The 19,903-nt window shown below is 46.7% G+C and overlaps 2 protein-coding genes across 3 annotated transcripts in view; one reads left to right on the forward strand and one right to left on the reverse strand.

Annotated features, from left to right (window-relative positions):
* PPP4R2 (protein phosphatase 4 regulatory subunit 2) overlaps positions 1 to 19,903 on the forward strand; it is a 411,406-nt gene that overhangs the window by 88,299 nt on the left and 303,204 nt on the right. The window lies entirely within an intron of this gene.
* The window catches only part of SHQ1 (SHQ1, H/ACA ribonucleoprotein assembly factor), a 110,898-nt gene continuing 106,708 nt past the window's right edge, over positions 15,714 to 19,903 (reverse strand). Inside the window, exon 12 of one of the 2 annotated variants that reach the window (XM_049640883.1) lies at positions 15,714 to 17,160. The gene's annotated coding sequence lies outside the window, so the exon portion shown is untranslated. Of the gene's footprint in view, positions 17,161 to 18,014; positions 19,028 to 19,903 lie in introns of those variants that run through there. The other variant, XM_049640884.1, reaches the window with a different exon arrangement.

Genomic DNA, 19,903 nt, shown 5'->3' on the forward strand with positions numbered 1-19,903 from the left:
CTTAATCTTCACAGCAATCTTGGAGGAAGGTACTAGCATTACTTGCACTCTTCAGATGGGAACACTGATACAGAGAGGGTGAGTAATTTGCCCATCGTTACCCAGTTAATAAATGATGCTTCTGGACTTGAAGTCCAGGAAGCCTGGCTCTGATCCAGGTCCATGGCCCTGATCACTGTGCTCCACTGTCAATTCAGGGTGACAGTGCTCCAAGGGCAAAGGTCCCAGCCATGGCACAGTGTGAGAGCTGAGGGCACTGTCATGTCTCCCCTTGGGCTTGGGCTCTCAGCCCTGCATCAGCCTTTACACTTTCTCCCTTCCCCCCCCTTCCTCCCCACCTGGTCAGCCTCTGGCCCCGACCACACACTGCACACTGAAGAAGGGGCCCCGCCTCCCAGACCTACCTCTGACATCAAGTACTGCCTCATTCCCTCTCTGTTTCTATTCCTCTCTCTTAACAGAACAGAAACCGCTTGTTATGGACTGAATTGGGTGCTCCACAAATTCATATGTTGAAGTCCTAACTTCCAAAGACACTAGGTTTGGAGATAGGAACTTTGAAGAGCTAATTAAGGTTAAATGAGGTTATGGAGGGGAGGTTCCTGATCTAATAGGACTGGTGTCCTTATTAGAAGAGGGAGAGACACAGGGAAAAGGCCATGTGAAGACAGAGCAAGAAGGCAGCCGTCCGCAAGCCAGAAAGAGAGGCCTCACCAGAAACCAGCGCTGCCAGCACCTCGATCTTAGATTTCCAGCCTCCAGAACTGAAAAATAAATTTCTGTCATTTTAAGTCCCCCAGTCTGTGGTATTTTGTTATGGAAGCCCAAGTAGACTAATACATCATGACATACCTGCTCCTCTCAGAGTGGAAGCAGGCCTGGCCCTGGCTGGGAGACACGGTGACCCTGGAGAGTAAAGGTCTGTAACATGGGCCCTTCTTGGAAATCCCACCAGACAGCAGGTCTCGTCAAACCAGTGCTGTGCTGCCACTGGTTCACAGATACCCGAGAGGTGACTGTAAAATTTTCAACAAACACGGTCATTATTAAAAAGTAAATTACATAAACATTTATTAAATAAATTATATTAAACATAAAGACAATAAATACTCAAAACCACCCCTTCCTAAGTATTTTACTACATTTTACTGCCGTGTATCTACACAGTGGGTAAACCATACAACCGCACATCTCTTCCTAGATCCCCATTCAGGTACATGGCATTGGTGGCGTAAAAGAGGTCAATTTGCAGGTGTAGGTGTATTTGCACCACAGACATTGGCAAACACTTTAACTCAGAGCTTCATCTATTGTTTTGTTGATTGTCTCGACTTAAGAAAGTGATTGAGAAAATGTCAATAATCAGGTGCATCAAGTATATAGTTAAGTTGCAAGTAGCACAAAAATCAAGGAAATATTCTTGAGGTAATCAAACACTGCTATCCAGTTCAGCAAAGAAGTCACTCATGCCACTGATGAAAACACGTCTTCACTGTTTCACTTCCATCTTACTCTGCAACATAAGCAAAATCATCAACCAGTCCGCCTGCTGGAGTTGCATCCATTTGTCAGTTGAAATCGTTGGCCAGATACTGATAGAGGAGGTGGGCAGAAATCAACAAAAGCATTTTGTGAAAATCATTTGCCTATGTGGATGTACAATATTGTTTGTTTAACTTATACTAAATTCTGTAGTGTATTTATATACTCCAATTGCATAGTATGTTACATTTATTTATGCAAAATTTCATACTATACGTTACTAATATTAGTTACATGTACACTAAATATATAATATTTGCAAGTACACATATATATGTACATGTGCAAGTACATATATAGATATCTATGTACTTTTGGTGGGGGAGGAGAGGCATTTATTAGGCACGTAATTTTTTAATTTTTTTTTTTTTAACATTTATTCATTTTTGAGAGACAGAGCACAAGCAGGGGTGAGGCAGAGACAGGAGACACAGAATCTGAAGCAAGCTCCAGGCTCTGAGCTGTCAGCACAAAGCCTGGCTCGGGGCTCAAACCCACGAACTGTGAGATCATGACCTGAGCTGAAGTCTGACGCTTAATCGACTGAGCCACCCAGGCGCCCCAGGCACTTATTATTAAACATTCAGTTGCACACTGCTGTATTAAATCCTCCCTATTTGAGGCGACTGGGGACCAGGGAGTGGAATGTCTGCCCCAAGTCACATACCCGGGGCTCCTGACCCCCTACCCTGGCTGCTGCTCCCACCTCATTCCAGCACCTTGGAAGTTATGGAAGGACAATCCAGAGAGACGGGAGGAGTCCCTGGGATCCCATCATTTCTATTTGTTCCTGAAATCCTCTTGGTGCCATACAAATAGAGCTAAGCCATAAATCCTAAGAGGTGCATAATTTCATTATTCTTATTATGCTTAATTAAAACAACGCTGAGCCTGGGTTAGTGATTAACTTTCTCTCCACCTCCCTCAGACTCCCATTAGGGTAATTTGTTTCTGAACCCTCTGAACAAACACAGGCCAAGATTTTGTTTTTCCTCTATTTTGGTTATTCTTTATGATTTTTTTTAACCCCTCAAGAGTGTGGCAGACTTTTTGTCAAACTTGTCCATCTTATTCTTTGAGATAAACCTTACTTGAGAAAATGGAAAGGAATGAAGGGCATGGCAGACTTTGGTTCAAAAACAGGTCTGACACCATTTAGGAAATGAATAGACCACCTACACACTGGGGAAAAAAAATAATCACATTACATATATCTGAGAAAAACAATTAGCATATATAAAGAATTCTTTAATGTCAATAATAAGACAGACAATCCAATTAAAAATGGACAAAAGGTGTGGGGAGCCTGGGTGGCTGTCAGCTGAGCATCTGACTCTTGATTTTTGGCTCAGGTCATGATCCTAGCATAGTGAGACTGAGCCCCATGCGGAGCTCCATGATCACCGTGGAGCCTGCTTAGGATTCTCCCTCTCTCTCTCTCTCTCTCTCTCTCTCTCTCTCTCTTTCTCTCTCTCTCTCCCCCGCTTCCCCTCTCTCCCATCCATGCTCTCTCTCTCTAAAATAAAAATTTTAAAAATATGGGCAAAATATTTGAACAAACACTTCACCAAAGAAGATGTACTATTGGCCAAGAGGCTCATGAAAAATGTTCATTATCATCCGTCATTGGGAAAATGAAAAATTAAGCCATGGTGAGACAATGCTAGACACCCACTTCAATGCTTGAAGTTAAAGAGTTTAATTTCAAGTTAAAAATACTGGCCATACTAAATGGTGGTGAGGATGGGGAACAAAAAATCTCATGTACTGCTGGTGGGAATGCCAAGTGGTCCAGATGCTTTGGGAAACCATATGGCCATTTCTCATTAAGACGGTGACCATGCAATGCAGCAATTTACCCAAGAGAAATGAAAACGTATGTCCACATGAAACTTGTACCTGAATATTCACAGTAGCTTTATTTCTAATAGCCAACATGATCCAAGTGTCCATCAACAAACAAACGGATAAAGACACTGTGGTCTAATCATTTAATAGAATACTCCTCAGCACTAAAAAAAAGGAATATACTCTTGATATACACAGTAACATGGAGTAATCTCCAATAATTATGCTGAGCAAGCATAAATGAGTACCTGCCATGATTCCATTTTACACCACATTCTAGAAAAAGCAAAAGTAGGGGTTCCCAGGGGCTGGAGTGAACAGACTACAGAGTAGCACAAGAGAAGTGTAAGGGCTGATGGAAAAGTTCCACACCTTACTTGGGTAATGGATACATGGGTGTATCCACCTGTCAACTGTATGTTGAACATGGGTGCATTTTATTATATGAAATTTATCTCTCAACAAAATTGATTCTAAAAGTACTAGCTGTGGAACCTTGGGCAAGTTAGTCTACTTTTCTGGGCCTCAGTTTCCTCATCTGTAAAATGATGATAATGACAGTTGCTACATCATAAGAATGAAAGAAAAGATATGCAAGCACTTAGAACATGGGTGTGCACAAGAATATTGGCTTGCTTTCTTTGTTGATTTTGGTTTTCATTACATTATAAATGGCCATATAATAAGTATCCCTTTGTTCAACCATTCAATAAATATTTAATAAGGACCTACTACATTCTAGGTGTTGTTCTAAGCACTTGAGATAGATCAGTAATCAAAACGAAGAGTCTTGCCTTCTTGATATTTAAATTCTACTAAGAGAAGACAAACAGTAAGTAATAAAGATAATAAACAAATTATATACAAAGTTACAAGATAATAAATGCTGTGGGGGAAAAACGAAAAAAGGGAATACAGTGACAGACAAGACTGTTGAGTCAGGGCTCATGCAGCCTGCGATTTTAAGTAGTATAGCCATAGGTTTTACTGAGTGGATGATGTTTGAGCAAAAAGTTGAAGGATACATACTTTGGAGGGAAAGGAAAAAACACAGGCAGGGAGGCAGGGAAGGAGGAATCATAATTTCCGGATGTAATCATTTGTCAACTAAAACTAAACCTGATGGGCATTAATTCTACAGGGTTGGGTTGGGGGATGGGGGCGGTCACGCTCTTTCTGCTGTACCAGTTCGATGACACGGGAGCATAAACACGGAGAAGGCGACGAGTGAAGAATGGTTACGGATCACAGGCAAGGCACGTTGGCACACTGAACCCGAAACAACCAGATTCAAAAGTCACCTAGGCCACCTACCCACTAGCTACGTGACCTCTGGCATTTGACCTCTCAGCGATAACGGTCCCCGAAGAGTGCAAGAAGGGTCAAGGAAGACAGCACGGGGACGAAAGTGCTGGCATGACTCCCGGGGCCTTTCTTCCTGAGCCCCCTCTGGATCTGCACGGCTGCCCCACCTTGCTCATCCTCCTCATCCGGCCACCGCAGCCCCGGAACGACAATTACTGCGCTGTTCTCTGCAGCCCCGCTGCTGCTTCCCCGACTTGCCAATTAGCATATGGGTAATTTCAACACCTCTCCGACTAGATGATTTTAAATTCATATTCAATAATTTATGGAAATGAATGCTGGTATTTTCCCCTCTTTTTTTTTTTTTTTTTTTTTTTAAGCACTTTAAAGAGACGGCCCAATCTTCTGACACTTGACACAGCTGATGAGCAATCTGCCCGGTGGCGGAGTGGTTCCACTTTTGCCGGAGCCCGGCCTCCCGGGGAGACCCAGGAGGAAAGAAAGCTTTCTAAAACATTTCAATTGTAAGTGGAGTTCATTAGTTTGGATCCCATTACAATAAATTATTAGCCACAGCTTTAAAGCTTAACAAAATGGACACCGCAATGAGTAGAGTCTCCTCTGTTTGCACAAAGACCCTACAATAAACCTACACTTGATGGTAAGAACAGCATATTGGCCCTCAACCGAACCAGTTATTTGTCCCAAAAGGGAAAGCCAAATTCAATAGTCAACACCCCCCACCCCCCGCCACCCCACCTTTTGACAAAAAAAGTAGGAGTTGGGTCTCTTCATTTCCTCAGAAGAACATTACCACTACGTCCCTGGGCAACTGTGATCATGGCAGGTGCCTGCTTAAAACTCACCACAGTCTCTTATCACTCTGAGGAGAAAGTTCTGTCAAAGAATAATGTTCTGATGAGGAAAATGCCACTCTTTTTTTCCTCCCAGTTCTATTGATAATCGACATATAACATTATATTATTATATTCATTTTTTAAGTTTATTTATGTATTTTGAGGGAGAGAAGGGGAAGGGCAGAAAGAGAGAGGGAGAGAGAAAGGACCCCAGGCAGGTTGCAAGCTGTGAGCACAGGGCCCGGTGTGGGCCCAAACCCGTGAACCATGAGATGATGACCTGAGCCAAAATCAAGAGTCAGTCACTTAACCAACTTGAGCCACCAATATTGTATTAGTTTAAGGTGTACAACATAATGATATTTACATATATTAGAAAACCATCACCACAGTAAGTTTAGGTAACATCATCCAGAACTTTGGCATCTTGTAACTGAAAGTTTGTACCTTCTAATCACCTTCACCCACTTCACCACCTCCCAGCTCCTGCTCTGGCAGCCATCAATGTGTTCACTGTTCCTGTAAGCTTGGTTCTTTTAAATTCCACGTATAAGTGAGATCATACAGTATTTGTCTTTCTCTGTCTGGATTATTTCACTTAACATGATGCCCTCAAGGTCCTTCCATGTTGTCACAGATGGGAGAATTTTCTTCTTTTATATGGCTGCACAATATTCCATTGTGTGTGTGTGTAATATATATACATACACAATGTGTATATGTAGATACTCACAATGTATGTATACAATTGTGTATATGTGTGTGTGTGTGTATATATATGTGTGTGTGTGTGTGTGTGTGTATATATATATATATATATATATATATATATATGCCACATTCTCTTTAACCATTCATTGGTAAATGGACACTAAGGTTTTATGTCTTGGCTATCGTAAATAATGCTACAATGCATATGGGGGTGCCCTCAAGACAGTGATTTCTGAAAACCCAACTCTGACACTGATGAAGAATAAATATGTGTCAAACATTGATTTACTCATTAATGACAGAACTAGTGATATTGTAGAGCTGGTTCCAGCAGCATTTGATACAGTCCCTCACAAAAAGTGTACAGAAGTGAGTTTTAATTGACTTGCTCATCTTCCAAGCCAGAGGCAAAACTGACTAACGTCCTTCACGGTGATGAAGTGACCATCACTGGGGTTACCTTTTCTACGAGACAGAAAGCACTGGCTTCTCTGCAGAGGACAGCTATCTACAAGCGTACATGTAACCTCCCGGAGATCAGCCCCAGTCAGTTCATAGCAAAATCAAACAAAGGTACAATCCCACAGACAATTAAGTCATTCTTGGGTGGGCCTGGTAGATAATGCTCTAGTCTCACACTGAAAGAGTCTATAGTCTTCCTTTTTACCATATTTCTAAGTTTTGGACAATTTTTCTTAACAGTTCTAAGTCTTCAACATGGCGGACAAAATGAGCTTCCTCCTCTGCTCCTAGCCCTGTCGGTACTGCTGCCCGCCTGAGGCAAGTTCCTTCTCATTTCTGGACCACACAGCTGCTTCCTTGGATGGAATCACAGACTTCCCCCTTCCCCAGGTCTATGGTACTTGAGGTCTCTCAGGTAAGTCATTTCCTCAAGGGAATCTTCCTAACTCCCCTAGGCTAGGTTAGCCTTCCATAGGCCTAGTGGTTGAAAGTCTGGCTCCCTTACTGGAATAGAAATCTCCTGAGAGTAGGGGTGCTTCTGCTTGACTCGTCACTGGATACCTGGGGCAGAGCTAGAACCGGAGAGACTAAGGCAGAGGGTAAAGAGGGTGGTGGCACCCTTGGGTCATAGCCTAGGGCTCTCTCTGCTCAGGACCCAGAGACTCTGCACTTGGGGGTTTCATGTCCAGTTGAGCCACCGACGTTCTAGGAAGTTCATGTGAGGGCAGGCTAACAGGTCACAGGGACACATGGGACCTCTCAGCCAGGTGGCCTCCCCCTGCAAATGGGAGGGGTGTGACTTACCTCCTTGGGCCCATCTCTCAATCTTATATTTGGGCTCTTGAGCAGAATCCAGGAAAGCAGTGTATTCTTCCCGGCACAAACTCAGGGTGACGCTCATGTGATTACGACTATGACAGATTGCGACGAGACACCACGGGATGATTGAGGGCTTCCTCTAATCACACCAATTGATATAAATTACTACGTCGGCCGCCCCGAGCGGCATCTGTGGGATTTACACCTCATTAGATCGGCGGTGACAGAGGAAGCAACAGGGTTGAGCCCTCCCCTCCTCAGGAGCAGTCTCTGTTCGGGGCAAACACGGAAAGTGGCAACGGGAGAGTAACATCAAAAACCTCCAGTGAACAACGGCAACAGAGCTGGACGAAATAGAGACTAAAATAGTCACAATTCTGCGTCTGGGGGTTTCTGATCTGAATCAGCTCTTTACACTTCTGTCAGACTCCTTCCTCCTTCTGTTCTTTCTGAGGTCACGCCAAAGCCCCAAGACCACAGAACCAGGTGGCCCGGGGACAGCGCTGACAGGGACGCGACTCTGAGGTCTGGGGAGGCAGCAGAGGCAGGAATCCAGCTTTGCTGGGGCCCATGCCAAGCACGGCTCCAACCTCCCATAATGTCCACCGGCCGCCCTCGGTAAATAAACCATGGAAGGGAATGTACAGCTGTGTGACAGACAGGGCTTCCAGACAGGCCCCCGGACCTCCAGCCGAGCCTCGGCCCCCTGGCAAGCCTCCCTCCTGAGCTGTGAGCAGTGCCGGGCCAGCTCCCTGCCAACCCTCCGGAGGCCCATAGGATACAAACAGGAAGGCAGGAAGCCAGGAAACCTGGATTTCCTTATGGGCTTCTAGAGGCAGAGGGGAGGAAGAGATGGGGGGTGGGGTGAGAGGTGGGCAGGAGATGAAGCCAGGCCACAGGTTTAGGCACACACATCAGAGCCAGGAACAAATCCCAGACTTGATTGCAGGGTCAGGAAGTTTTATGTCACAGTTATGTTTTAGCAGTGGTGGGTGTTTTGGTTTTTTTCCGGAAGTGGTCCCTGTTTATACTGTGAGAGGACAACGTCAACAGGTGGATGTATCAGGTGATGGATGGGGACTAGGCCACAGACAATAGCTCAGCTGATTACATCCGGCGGAACAGAAGTTATGCTCACCTAGAAGGTGCCTAGAGAGGATGCTCTCCCCGCCCTGCCCGGATGCCCTGTGCACACACCTGCAGTCAGAGCAGCCCATCAAAAACAACCGTGACCCTCCAGGAAGGCCTTCTGCCAACTGGAACACATAGCCTGCCTGCAGGGCCGGCAGAGGAGCCCCGGGAAGCAGCCCTAATGATGACTGACGGGGCAGTAGGAGACTCAGGCGATGCTCCCTACTGTGCCCCAAATGTATCTACAAGGATAACCATCTTGATGCACACCGGGATGGTTTCACCCCTTCCCTGTCTTCCCTACTCCCTACCGGTGCTTCCTGGGATCACCTCCCAGAAGACTCACACTGCAGTATTTCTCTCCAGGTCTGCTTCCAGGAAAACCTAAACCAAAGCAGTGCCTTTGCAAAACTTATTAAGGGGCATCCATGGGTGGATGTGAGCTCAGGGGTGCAGAGCTTGGCAAGAAACCCTTCTCTGGTCTGAGTAAGTCCACATCGTGGTACTGATGGGCAGGTGACGTGTGGGCTGGATTTCAGACCCCACCCGACTCCTGCTGTGTATCTCTGCCCGGGAAAGAGGCCCCTTGGCAGCCATTAGCATATTCACCACTTCTCTCTGCTTGGCTTCACGAAGGAACAATTTACCACTAATCTATTTTTGAGGCATATCGGAAATTCCAACACATACTCATGACAGTCTGAACATTCCTAGGAATTCAAGGAACAAACGGGGTGTGGAAGAAACAGAACAGGGCTTGAGCGTGAGTGCTCTGAGTTCAAATCCTGCCTTTGCCACTTTGGGGCGACCATTTCAACTCTCTGCAGTTTCCATTTCTGCAACTGAAAGAGAGGATATGATTGCTTGGGGCATAAGGTTAGGAAGCAAACAACCAAACACGAGGGCAGAAGATGTCCTTTCACACTTAGCCCTCCTCGTTCCTCATGCTGGACTTCTGAAGCGGTCAGGGTCTGACTGGGACCCATGGGCATGAGTCCCTGGGGCCCCCTGACATTCAGAACCAGGTCAGCCCCCAACTAGTGTTGAAGGCTCACTGCTGTTGAGGGCCAAGAGGTAAATATGTTAATGGAGAGGAGGCCACTGACCAGGTGGTGATGACAAACCTCACTGTCCCATCTGTCCTTGACCTCCTCCCACTGCAGGTTGGGCATGAGAACAGCTCCTTACTATTCCTTTGCTGAGTGAGGTGATGCATGAACCAAGGCCCCCGAGAGACCTCACGCCAGGTGAGAGGACCAAGCCTTCCCTCTTTATTTCTTGACTCTTGTGCCCCCCGAGGGTAACATCCACAGCTGTCCCTGGGTTTCTTAGCAGGGCCTAGTGGGTTTGGCACAGCAACAGGTCTTCCTCACCTGGAGGTGCTGATTTGAACACAAGCAGTAGACCTCCTTACCTGAGCGCACACCCTGCCAGGCTTAGTACCGTGACCAAGAGAAACCGCCAGTAAGACCTGTGAGAAATAAGACTTCCGGAAGCCTGGAGACCCCTCGAAAGTACCTCCTCCGGCTCCCCATATGCACAGCCACCCAGGCAAGGATGCTCTGTCCACTAGGACACACACACATATATGCACACACACACACACACACAACAGACAACACGTGGCCACAGAGTCCGGCTCTCACAAACATGTTAGAGACCAGGAAAAGAATAAAAGGTGTGGGCCTAAAATATGCAAAGAAAAATATGCAAAATCAAAATGAATAAATGTGGGGAACCTGGGGGAGCTCAGTCGGTTAAGCGTCCAACTTCAGCTCAGGTCTGATCTCACTGTTTGTGAGTTCAAGCCCCGCCTCTGGCTCTGTGCTGACAGCTCGGAGCCTGGAGCCTGCTTCCAATTCTGTGTTTCCCTCTCTCTCTGCCCCTACCCCACTCACACACTCTGTCTGTCTCTCTCTCTCTCTCTCTCTCAAAAATAAATGAACATTAAAAAATTAAAAAAAAAAACAAGATGAATAAATGTTTCATTAAATGTCTACAGACACTGGGTCCACTGGGTTCACTATCTAGTTTTGTTTTCATAAAGATTTTATTACGTCTGAAAGAAATTCATGATTTGGTTACCTTGTTTTGCGTGAACTTCTAAGGAGGCATGATGACTGCTTACAAAACATAGCCAACAGTAAATTAAATGAGTGACTGTTCATAGCCAAATAAGTTCAAAAGCAAATTCTAAAAATTCTTTTTAAAAAATGCAGGGATCCCTGGGTGGCTCAGTCGGTTAAGCGTCTGACTTTGGCTCAGGTTATGACCTCACAGTTCCTGAGTTCATGCTCTGCATTAGGTTCTGTGCTGACAGCTCGGCACCTGGAGCTTGCTTTGGATTCTGTGTCTCCCTCTCTCTCTGCACCTCCCCAGCTCATGCTTGCACTCTGTCTCTGTCAAAAAGAAATAAACTTAAAAAAAATTAAAAAACGTTGCAGGCCACTGCACTCCTTTAAATAAATAAATGAATAAATCTCCATATTGATATGGATGCATTATGATATATAATATACAATATGTATGTATATGTATGGTATGTATTATATACTATATATAAATTATATACATATGTGATAATGGTACATTATAAGGTTTGATCTAATATATCCTGTAGGGTCAGGTTCTAAAACTAAGGGTAACTAGGGCCAATAAACATCTTGAAATGGCTTGCTATATGTCAATAGTTACAACTATTGTTAGTTCTCAGGGAACTCTTTACTATTGTATACACCTTCCAGTGAGGACCCTATTATTTTTTTAACCCTGGATATGCAGACTTGAAAGTCAGTCACTGGTCACTAAAGATGTACACAAATAACATCTTCTTCCTTAGAATTAAGAGACTTCACGACCACCAACCCATAGGCCTTCCTCCCTCTGGCCTCTTATCCTACAGATACGCTGTTTCCTCCAGAGATTTCAGGAAGTAGGCTGAGCTCACAGGCAACTTAACCTCTTTTTACACATCTCTGAAATCTTACTGCTGAGCCCCTTAAGGTCCCCCCCACCTCTGCCGGAGCAGCACCATGCATGTGCAAGCTATCGCGGCCACCCCATCTTCCAACCTTGATTCTCAGAGGCTGCACCCTGTGGGCCCTCCACCACTGAAAGGCCCTCATTCCCCACAAAGCCACTTCCACCCCATCACAGTTTCTGCCAACCTCTTCAGAGCAAAAGATGCGAGGGGCCATTAAACACAGGCCATTAGCAGAGACTGAGCCGAGTGGCACCAGGGAAATCCCCTCACAGTGGGCATCCTTTAGACTTTGGTTTTCATGCCACTTCAAGAAGCAAATTGATTTCAAATGCACACTTTAGAGCCTCTTGCTTACCCCATCATCTCTCCAATTAAGGCAAAAGCCTCAGGGCAGCCAAAAATTCATTATGAGGAACCCACAGGCAGGCCTGGGTTGGAGGTGCCCTGGGCAGCTTCTGGGCCCAGGGAGATGCCGGCAGCGCGACTGGAGACAGATGGGTGCTGGGTTTGTCGATGAATAATTCACACCCTCTGAGAGCCCTGCTGATAGTTGGCATCAAAGAAGAATTCTTTCCAAGCCTGGCCACTGTGCAGATGGGTGGGGGCTCCAGGGCAGAGGCCAGGACAAGCTTGGGGGGGGGGGGGGGGGGGGGGGGGGGAGAAGCTGCATCCACTGATTGTGCTTAGGACCCTCTTCCAGGATCTCCAGCAACAAACAAGCCACTTCCCCAGGATGGGTGGTGAGTGCTTCTTATCAACACGGCAAGCCACTCGGCCTGGCTCCCGGAGGGCTGTTGAATGAGGCAAGAGCCGATCTCTCTCCACCTCCTTGCAAAGCTTTGCTCCTTGATCTCCTCTACCTCCTGGTCCCAACCAGCCCTTAGGAAGTCACTGCTGGTCACATCTCACAGAATCACAGGCTCACAGAAGTACAGAACTCAACTGAAGAAGCATTAGGTGTGTATGATACGCCAGGCCCTGTGGTAGGGCAGGGGATACAGTGTAAACAAAATAACAAAAAACCCACATTCTCATGGAATTTACATTCCTTTGGACAAAATCACCATAAATCAGTACGATCTAGTCTCCTCTGGTGGAAGAAAAAAGAAAAGGGATTGAGGTCCAACTGTGGGTTTAATGCTGTGCTAGGAGCTTTATATTTCTCATGTAATTTTTTCCCCCAACCACCTGGAAAGATGAGATTATGACTCCCATTCTACAGGAGAAGAAATGGAGGCCCAGATAAGCTTAGTAAGATGCCCAAGGTCACAGAGCTAGTAGGTGAGAAATCCTGATCTGTCTTCACAGCAGGTGAAGTGCGTCTATCAGGAAGCCTCCCCCCTTCTCTAGCTCGTATAATCAGTCTCCCTTCATTTGTAATTGCGATGTTTAATAACTTTGTGAACCTGAGCGAGGGATGCAGTTTTCTCATCTGTAAACTGGGGTTGACAGCACCTATCTCCCCAGATTGTCGGGAAGATTAGAGGTGACCAGGCCTATAGACCCTTTGTCCAGAGGGTGATACTGATAAGTACTCAATACATGTGAGCCATCCTGAGTAGTAGTGGTGGTATTTTAATATTTGATTTGATATGAATAATCACACATAAGGAGAAAATGAAAAATTATAGGTGGCAAATAACCTTAATAAAAGAATAAAACTGTACTAAGTTAGAGAGACTTAATATGAGCACACTAAGTCAGACCTACAGAAGAAAAAAATGGTTGCTGTATTATGAATATCGTAGGTGTTCAGCAAGCTACTGCCTTCCGACTCTTCTTATCATAACCATAGGACATGGCCAGGAGGAATTCTGAATTGTTAGGTGTGCAGCCTGATCCCTCGTCCTATGCTGGCCATGATGACCTCAGTGAGTACTGCCCAGAATGGCTATGGGTGACAGTGCCAGACGGATTTCTCAACCTACAGGGCTCAGCTCAGATTCAGTAAATGCCGTGGGCTCCTTGTTTAAGTACTGGCCATCTAGAGCCAGTCTTGGTTTAAGCTTAATACCACAGCCTCTTGTTTTCCTTATCCACGCAAAAGGTCACAGGGTGATAAGCTATGCTCCTTTAGTGCCTTTCAAATACCTTTTCCACCTTTTGTTGTGTATCAGCTTTTGCTGCCTAACAACCCATGTTAAAACTGAAGTGTTTTCAAACCTCTATCATTTATTTAGCTCACAATTCTTAGGGCTGGCAGTCTGGGCTGGGTTCAGCCGGGTAGTTCTTTGGCAGGCCTCATTCTCAGGGCTACTGTCAGCTTCCAGAGAAGCTTGGGCAGGCTGGTCTATGGGGCCTCAGTGGGCACAGCTCATCTGGGCTTTATGTATCATCCCACAGGCTAAGCTGGACTTGTTCACACGATGGCAAAAGGGATCCGAGAGTTGCAAACTGTTGATGCATCACATGTGCAAACATCCTGGCGGTCCAAGCAGCTTGCTCTAAGTCCAGAGTCAGAGCCCGAGGGCACAGAAAATTACATGACAAAAAGGGCTGTGGGCACCAAAGGAAGGCATCCAACACACCAAGGAGCCTGGTAAAACCCTGCATTGTTCAGGATGTATTTGGATACAAGTAACAGAACCCTACCCATGTCAGCTTGACTTAAAAAAAGAAAAAAGGCAATTTACTGGCTTGGGTAATGGAATGATCCAGGGTTGAACTAGCTTCAGGAATGGCTGAACGCTGAGGTTGATATGATATCAGATCTCTCGCTCTCCCTCTCTTTCTCTCTCTTTTCTATCTCCTTCCTTCTTTCTCCCCATTTCTGCTTTCTTGTATAGGATATTCCTTTTCCAGGAAGATTTCACCCACATGATTGCAAAGATAAACATCAACAGCTCACAAATAGTTTCCTTCCAGTTTACCAGTTGAGAAGAAAAGCATCATTTCTAATAGCTTTGGTCAAAGTTCTGAAGAGGACTTTCATTGGCTGGCCATTCATCTGCCCATCCCTGAACCAATAATTGTGGCCAGAGGTACAGAAATTTTGATTGGCCAGACCTGGGCCCTGGGTCCAACCCTATGACAGATTTACAGGGTACAATCAGCCCTTCAGATAGGCAGGGAATAAGCAGTATTATTACAGAGAAGGTCAGGAATGGCTTCCCTGAGAGGATTCCAGACAGGTGACTCAGGTGATCATGGGAAGATGCTTAGGATGACAAGTTTTTTAAAATGCTCAAAAAATAAAACAAGAAAAGGTCTCCCAAGATAAAAGGCAATAAAGGTATTCTCCCAAAAGTGGGAGAAGAATGTGTTATATGGTTATATGTGTTACATGTTCTGGAAAGGCATCTCTGGTAGGCTTTTTACCTCTTGGTCAAAAATAACCCACTGAGACAGGCTTGACCTGCTGTGTTATCCATCTCTGGAATATGAAATCTCTCAGTTTATTGCTTCCTGGACTTTGCAAAAAGGGCCATTCCTGCAAAACCTCCTCCAGGACAGTTTGGAAAATCCCAGAAGCCCTAGGCCTGGTGTCCAAGATGCTACTGGAGAGGTATCCATTTCCTACTTCTCCTAACCTGGGAGGTCAGCAAACTTTTTCTGTTAAAAGCCAATTGTAAAGTATTTTAGCCTTTGTAGGCCAAGAGGCCAGCTCACAGCTATTTTGTAGGTATTTATAGAACAAGAGAGAGAACAAATTTGTACAAGTTCTTTTCAACCGCTTAAAATATATTTAAAAAATAAAAAATATAGTCCATTTGCAAAGCTGCACAGAAACAGGTGGCAGGATGGACTTGACCTTAGAGTGCCAGTTGGTCCATTCCTGCCCTAAGCCATCTAAAGTGGCAGGAGGGAAGACAGATACTGTAGGATCCAAATCAGAGCCACAGAGAGAAGGAGGGGGGGAGGAAGGAAACCAGTGATGGTAGGTAGAGTCTGAGAGAGAGACTGAGGAAGTCTGGAGGGAGAAAGAGGACTCTTTCGGGGCAGTGACTACAATAAAACAGTGACAGAGAGCAAGAGAGTGAGGTTATGCAAGAGAGAACAGAAGATTTGACAATATTTGCTGTGCTTTGCGATGAAATTCACAAAGGACTCCAGTGAATACTCAATTGCTTTTTGGTTACTGTGGTACTGGTACTGGGTTGTCTTCCCCGCCCTTTCTTTATATGATCCACACCTGAGTCTGGGGCCACAGCTTTATGTGGCTTTCTTTGAGCTACTTTCCAATATTCTATTTGGGTTAACACTCCTCTCCATCCCAGTCATCCCAAGCAATCTGGTTCCTTCATTCATCACATCCTTCCACCTGGGATACACTCTCCCCTCCCCAACCACCCTCTACTTGACCAACTCCTGTTTATCCTTTCTTCAGAGATCTTTCCTGACTCCTGGAATCTCACTGCCCTGTGTCCTCACCCTGCAAAAGTCTGAGTGTACCCAAGAGTGGGTTCCTCCCTTCAAAATGGGGCCACTCCTGCCTGTCCCTGTTGAAAGTGAGGCAAGGCAGAAGCACTTTTGCCAACTGTAAAGGGCTAGGCACGTGGAAGCTGATATTTGGCCCATTTTTGGTCTTCTCTGTGTAATCCTCTCCAGGTGATACTTTCATGGTCCCTTCGGGCCAGATCTCCGCACGCACAGTGTTACTGGGAGCGGAATGATACGCCTGTGATTTGGACATCACAAACAACAACAGTTTAGTCAGCTTGGGAAAAGGGGGAGAACGGGGTGGTGCTGACCTCTCCCTTAGAGCCTCCCCAAATTCCAAGTGATTCTTTTTACATATCAGGAAATTCTGAGTGTGCCATGCTCAATGAAAGACGCAGGTGTCTCTTCTCCCCAGCAGCTTCCAGGCTGCTACCTTCTCGAGCTCGGCTCAGAACTCCATCTGAACCTGCCTCCTATAAATCTTAAATAAAACAGCCCCCTCACTCGACAGTAATTAAACAGAGACTCCGCCGCGGCGAGCTTGGCATCCACACCTGCCACTGGGATCCCCTTTCTCCAGGCACCTGCGCTCGGCGGCCATCCCACCCCACCCTCCCCCCGGCCCGCTCGTGCGCACGCGCAGTCAGCTCCAGCGCGCGCCGCCGCCTCCGGCCGGCGCCCGAGGAACAGATGGAGCAATCATGCTCCTCATTCCGCCAGAAGGGCCCCGCTACTCTGGGGGGAGTTCTGTGGTTGTAAGACACATAATTAGACACGTCAGTGGACAATGCGGCGGATTAGAGGGGGTGGGCTCGCATAAGGGAGAACAGGCATCCTCATTGATCTGCGGCGCGCCGAAACGCCCGGCGCTCCCACCCACGCCCGGCCCCGAGGGAGCAGGGGCACCGCGATCGCCTCCGGGTGGGGGGGCCGCCTGCTGCCGCCGCGCCGTGGCTCTGCCGGCCCGCTCGAGCGGCGTGTGCCTTTGCTCTTCCTTGTTAAACACCGCGCCGGGCTGATTTCTGTGCAAAGGATGCCACTCCTGTGGACGTCCAGTCGACTCTTGTGGACGTGTCACCTGTCAAGTGTCCAAGCACGACACGGTGGCAGTGGGTCCCGCCGCTGGCGCGGTAGGAGAGACAACGACGGTTTCAGCTCATCCACCCGCAGCACAGCCCTAGTCCCTGACTCCCCCCCCCACCCCGCCCCCTGGGGTGAATGCTTCGAAAAAAGCCCACTAGAGAAGACAAGCGCTGGAATTCACCCGCCCAGCCCCAGGGGAGCCAGATGAACTCAGGCCACTTCACCAGGCTCTACAAAGGGCTGCACCTAATGAGGGGAAGAGCCGGGCCTCCAAGGGGAAGATGGGGTTTGCACCCTGGGCTGCCTTTTGGCTACATGGGTGACTGGCAAGTTACTGGGCCTTGGTCTCCTCTTCTTGTTTTGTGGGAATAACCTCCACCTCTCAGGCACTTGTGGGGTAAAGTATGTTTGAGCTGATCTCCTTTGTGAAAATCAGAAACTCGTTCAGGGTAGTTTGAATAATCAGGGTGTGTCAGGTGGGTCTTCTGGGAATGGGAAGCCAAGAAAGGATTACAAGTGCAAACTCACTGAAGGACGAGGAGAGGAAAGGAGTAGAAGAGGAAGGCCCAGGGCAGCGAGGACTGGCATTTGTGGAGGGAGGGAGACTCCACACCACCAGCTATGCAACCTCAGAAAGTCTGGAAGGACAGCAGAGAGCCTAGAGCAAAGAGCCTGTGGGAAGGGTCCCACATGAGGCAGGAATGGCCCAGTTCTAGCACCTGGCTGTGGCTGTCGGTGGCTAGGAGCAGTCTGGGGAGAGTGCAGCCTCCAAGTGAACGCTGCATCCTCTTCAGGATGAGCTCTCTCACCTTGTAGAGCGAGCTCAGTAGTGCACGGCCATGGCTAACCCCAGCACCATGGGTGGCCACATGACTGAGACAAAACCACCCAGCACATTCCACTTCATTGGCCAACTGTGAATGATTCTGAATTTACCTAAACCGATCTAATTAGACTGAAAACGAGGACAATTGCTGGGGATGCTGGAACACAGCTAATCACTTTTCTCGTGGACGTTAACAAGAAGTAGGTAGCTCTAGGGAATCCTGGCAGCCACCTTGGGACATGAGACATATCTAAATTGGGATGAAATCAACCATTTGAGGATGGGAGAGCAGAGAAAACTCCAAGAAACAGGGCTCTGGTCACATGGTTGGGCAGCTGGGTTAAGTGTCTCCTGAAATCCATTCTGTTGCTGGACTTCTTTCATGAACTAATAAACGCTCATTATTGTTGGAAGCAGTTTGGTCAATTTTCCTGTTTTATAAGAAAGGATTCCAATCCGATCAGCAATATGGGAAATGGATGCCATCCGAACTCCAAAAGTATGAACAGTCACAGGGTCAAGTCTAATGGAACTGAGACAAGAAAAGGGTGGCACAGGGATTCTAGGCTGCTCTGGGACTTCAGGGCAAAAATGTTTGAATCTTCATGTTAGAGAGTAATGTGACTTAACCGCACGTGTCTGCAGCCTTGGGTGCCCAGCCACTCTCTTTGCCATGACCATAACCCTCTCCTTGGTATTTTCTCCACTACACACATTCTTCTAATTCATACTTCTCCTTCTGGAGTATGCAGGACTGACTCCAGACCCACTTCGTGACTCAATGAATCTCTCACCCTCAGCAATTACTGCCAATGGCCTGATCTGCTCTGCACTTCCCCCTGCAAATCTCTGAGAACACAAATCTGATTGTCCCGGCTCTTGCCTCATTACACAACAAAGAGATTCTGTATACAGTGGAGGTTGGGTATCAGTATTTCTTAAAAATTTCTGATGGTTCAAGTGTGCTGCCAAAGTCACTTCAGTCAAGTTTTCCAGGTCCACAGAAGGCCCGGCCTGTCCTTGGGTCAAGTTCAACTTCAATCCAGTCAGCTAAGAGCAGAGCCTCCTCCAGTGGTGGGTCTGTGGGTACAGAACTAAAGTGTAGACAGGTCCTGCTTGACATGCTTAAAACAAGAGAAGCCTCACACAGACTTTGGCACAAGGCAGTGACTCAACGTGTGACAGCGGTTAGTAAAGTCTAGTCTCCTCTCTAATTCAAAGGTGTACTGTCTTTAATTTTATTTTTAACATTTATTTATTTTTGAGAGACAGAGTAAGAGCACGAGTGGGGGAGGGGCAGAGAGAGGGAGACACAGAATCCGAAGCAGGCTCCAGGCTCTGAGCTGTCAGCACAGAGCTGGACGCGGGGCTCGAACTCAGGGATCTTGAGATCATGACCTGAGCTGAAGTCAGACACTTTAACCCACTGAGCCACCCAGGTGCCCCAAAGGTGTACTGTCTTTAAAGTACACTAGGCTGCTGCTGTACCACAGCTGAGGAAGAGCTGCTGAGGAGGCAACCTACGTCAGCTAGACATCCATGCTTGGCAAATACACTGCACCACAGGAAAATTCTGATTAATTCTATTTACACTGGAGAGGAATTTCTTCCATTGCAGTAAGACCTATTGATGCAGCTATGAAAAGTCCTATTTGGGGAGGCTGTTCAGTGACCTGGGGAAATACTCACGACCTGATGTTAAGAGAAAAGAAGGGATACTGGGGCACCTGGGTGACTCAGTCAGTTAAGCGTCGGACTTTGGCTCAGGTCATGATCTCGCGGTCCGTGAGTTCGAGCCCCGCATCGGGCTCTGTGTTGACGGCACAGAGCCTGGAGCCTGCTTTGGACTCTTTGTCTCCCTTTCTCTCTGCCCCTCCCCTGCTCTCTCTCTCTCAGAAATAAACATTTAAAAAGTTTTTTTAAAAAAAAAAAGATATAAAATTTATATAGTGCATG

Source organism: Panthera uncia, chromosome A2 (assembly GCF_023721935.1).
Source record: "Panthera uncia isolate 11264 chromosome A2, Puncia_PCG_1.0, whole genome shotgun sequence".
NCBI classification, from domain to species: Eukaryota; Metazoa; Chordata; class Mammalia; order Carnivora; family Felidae; genus Panthera; species Panthera uncia.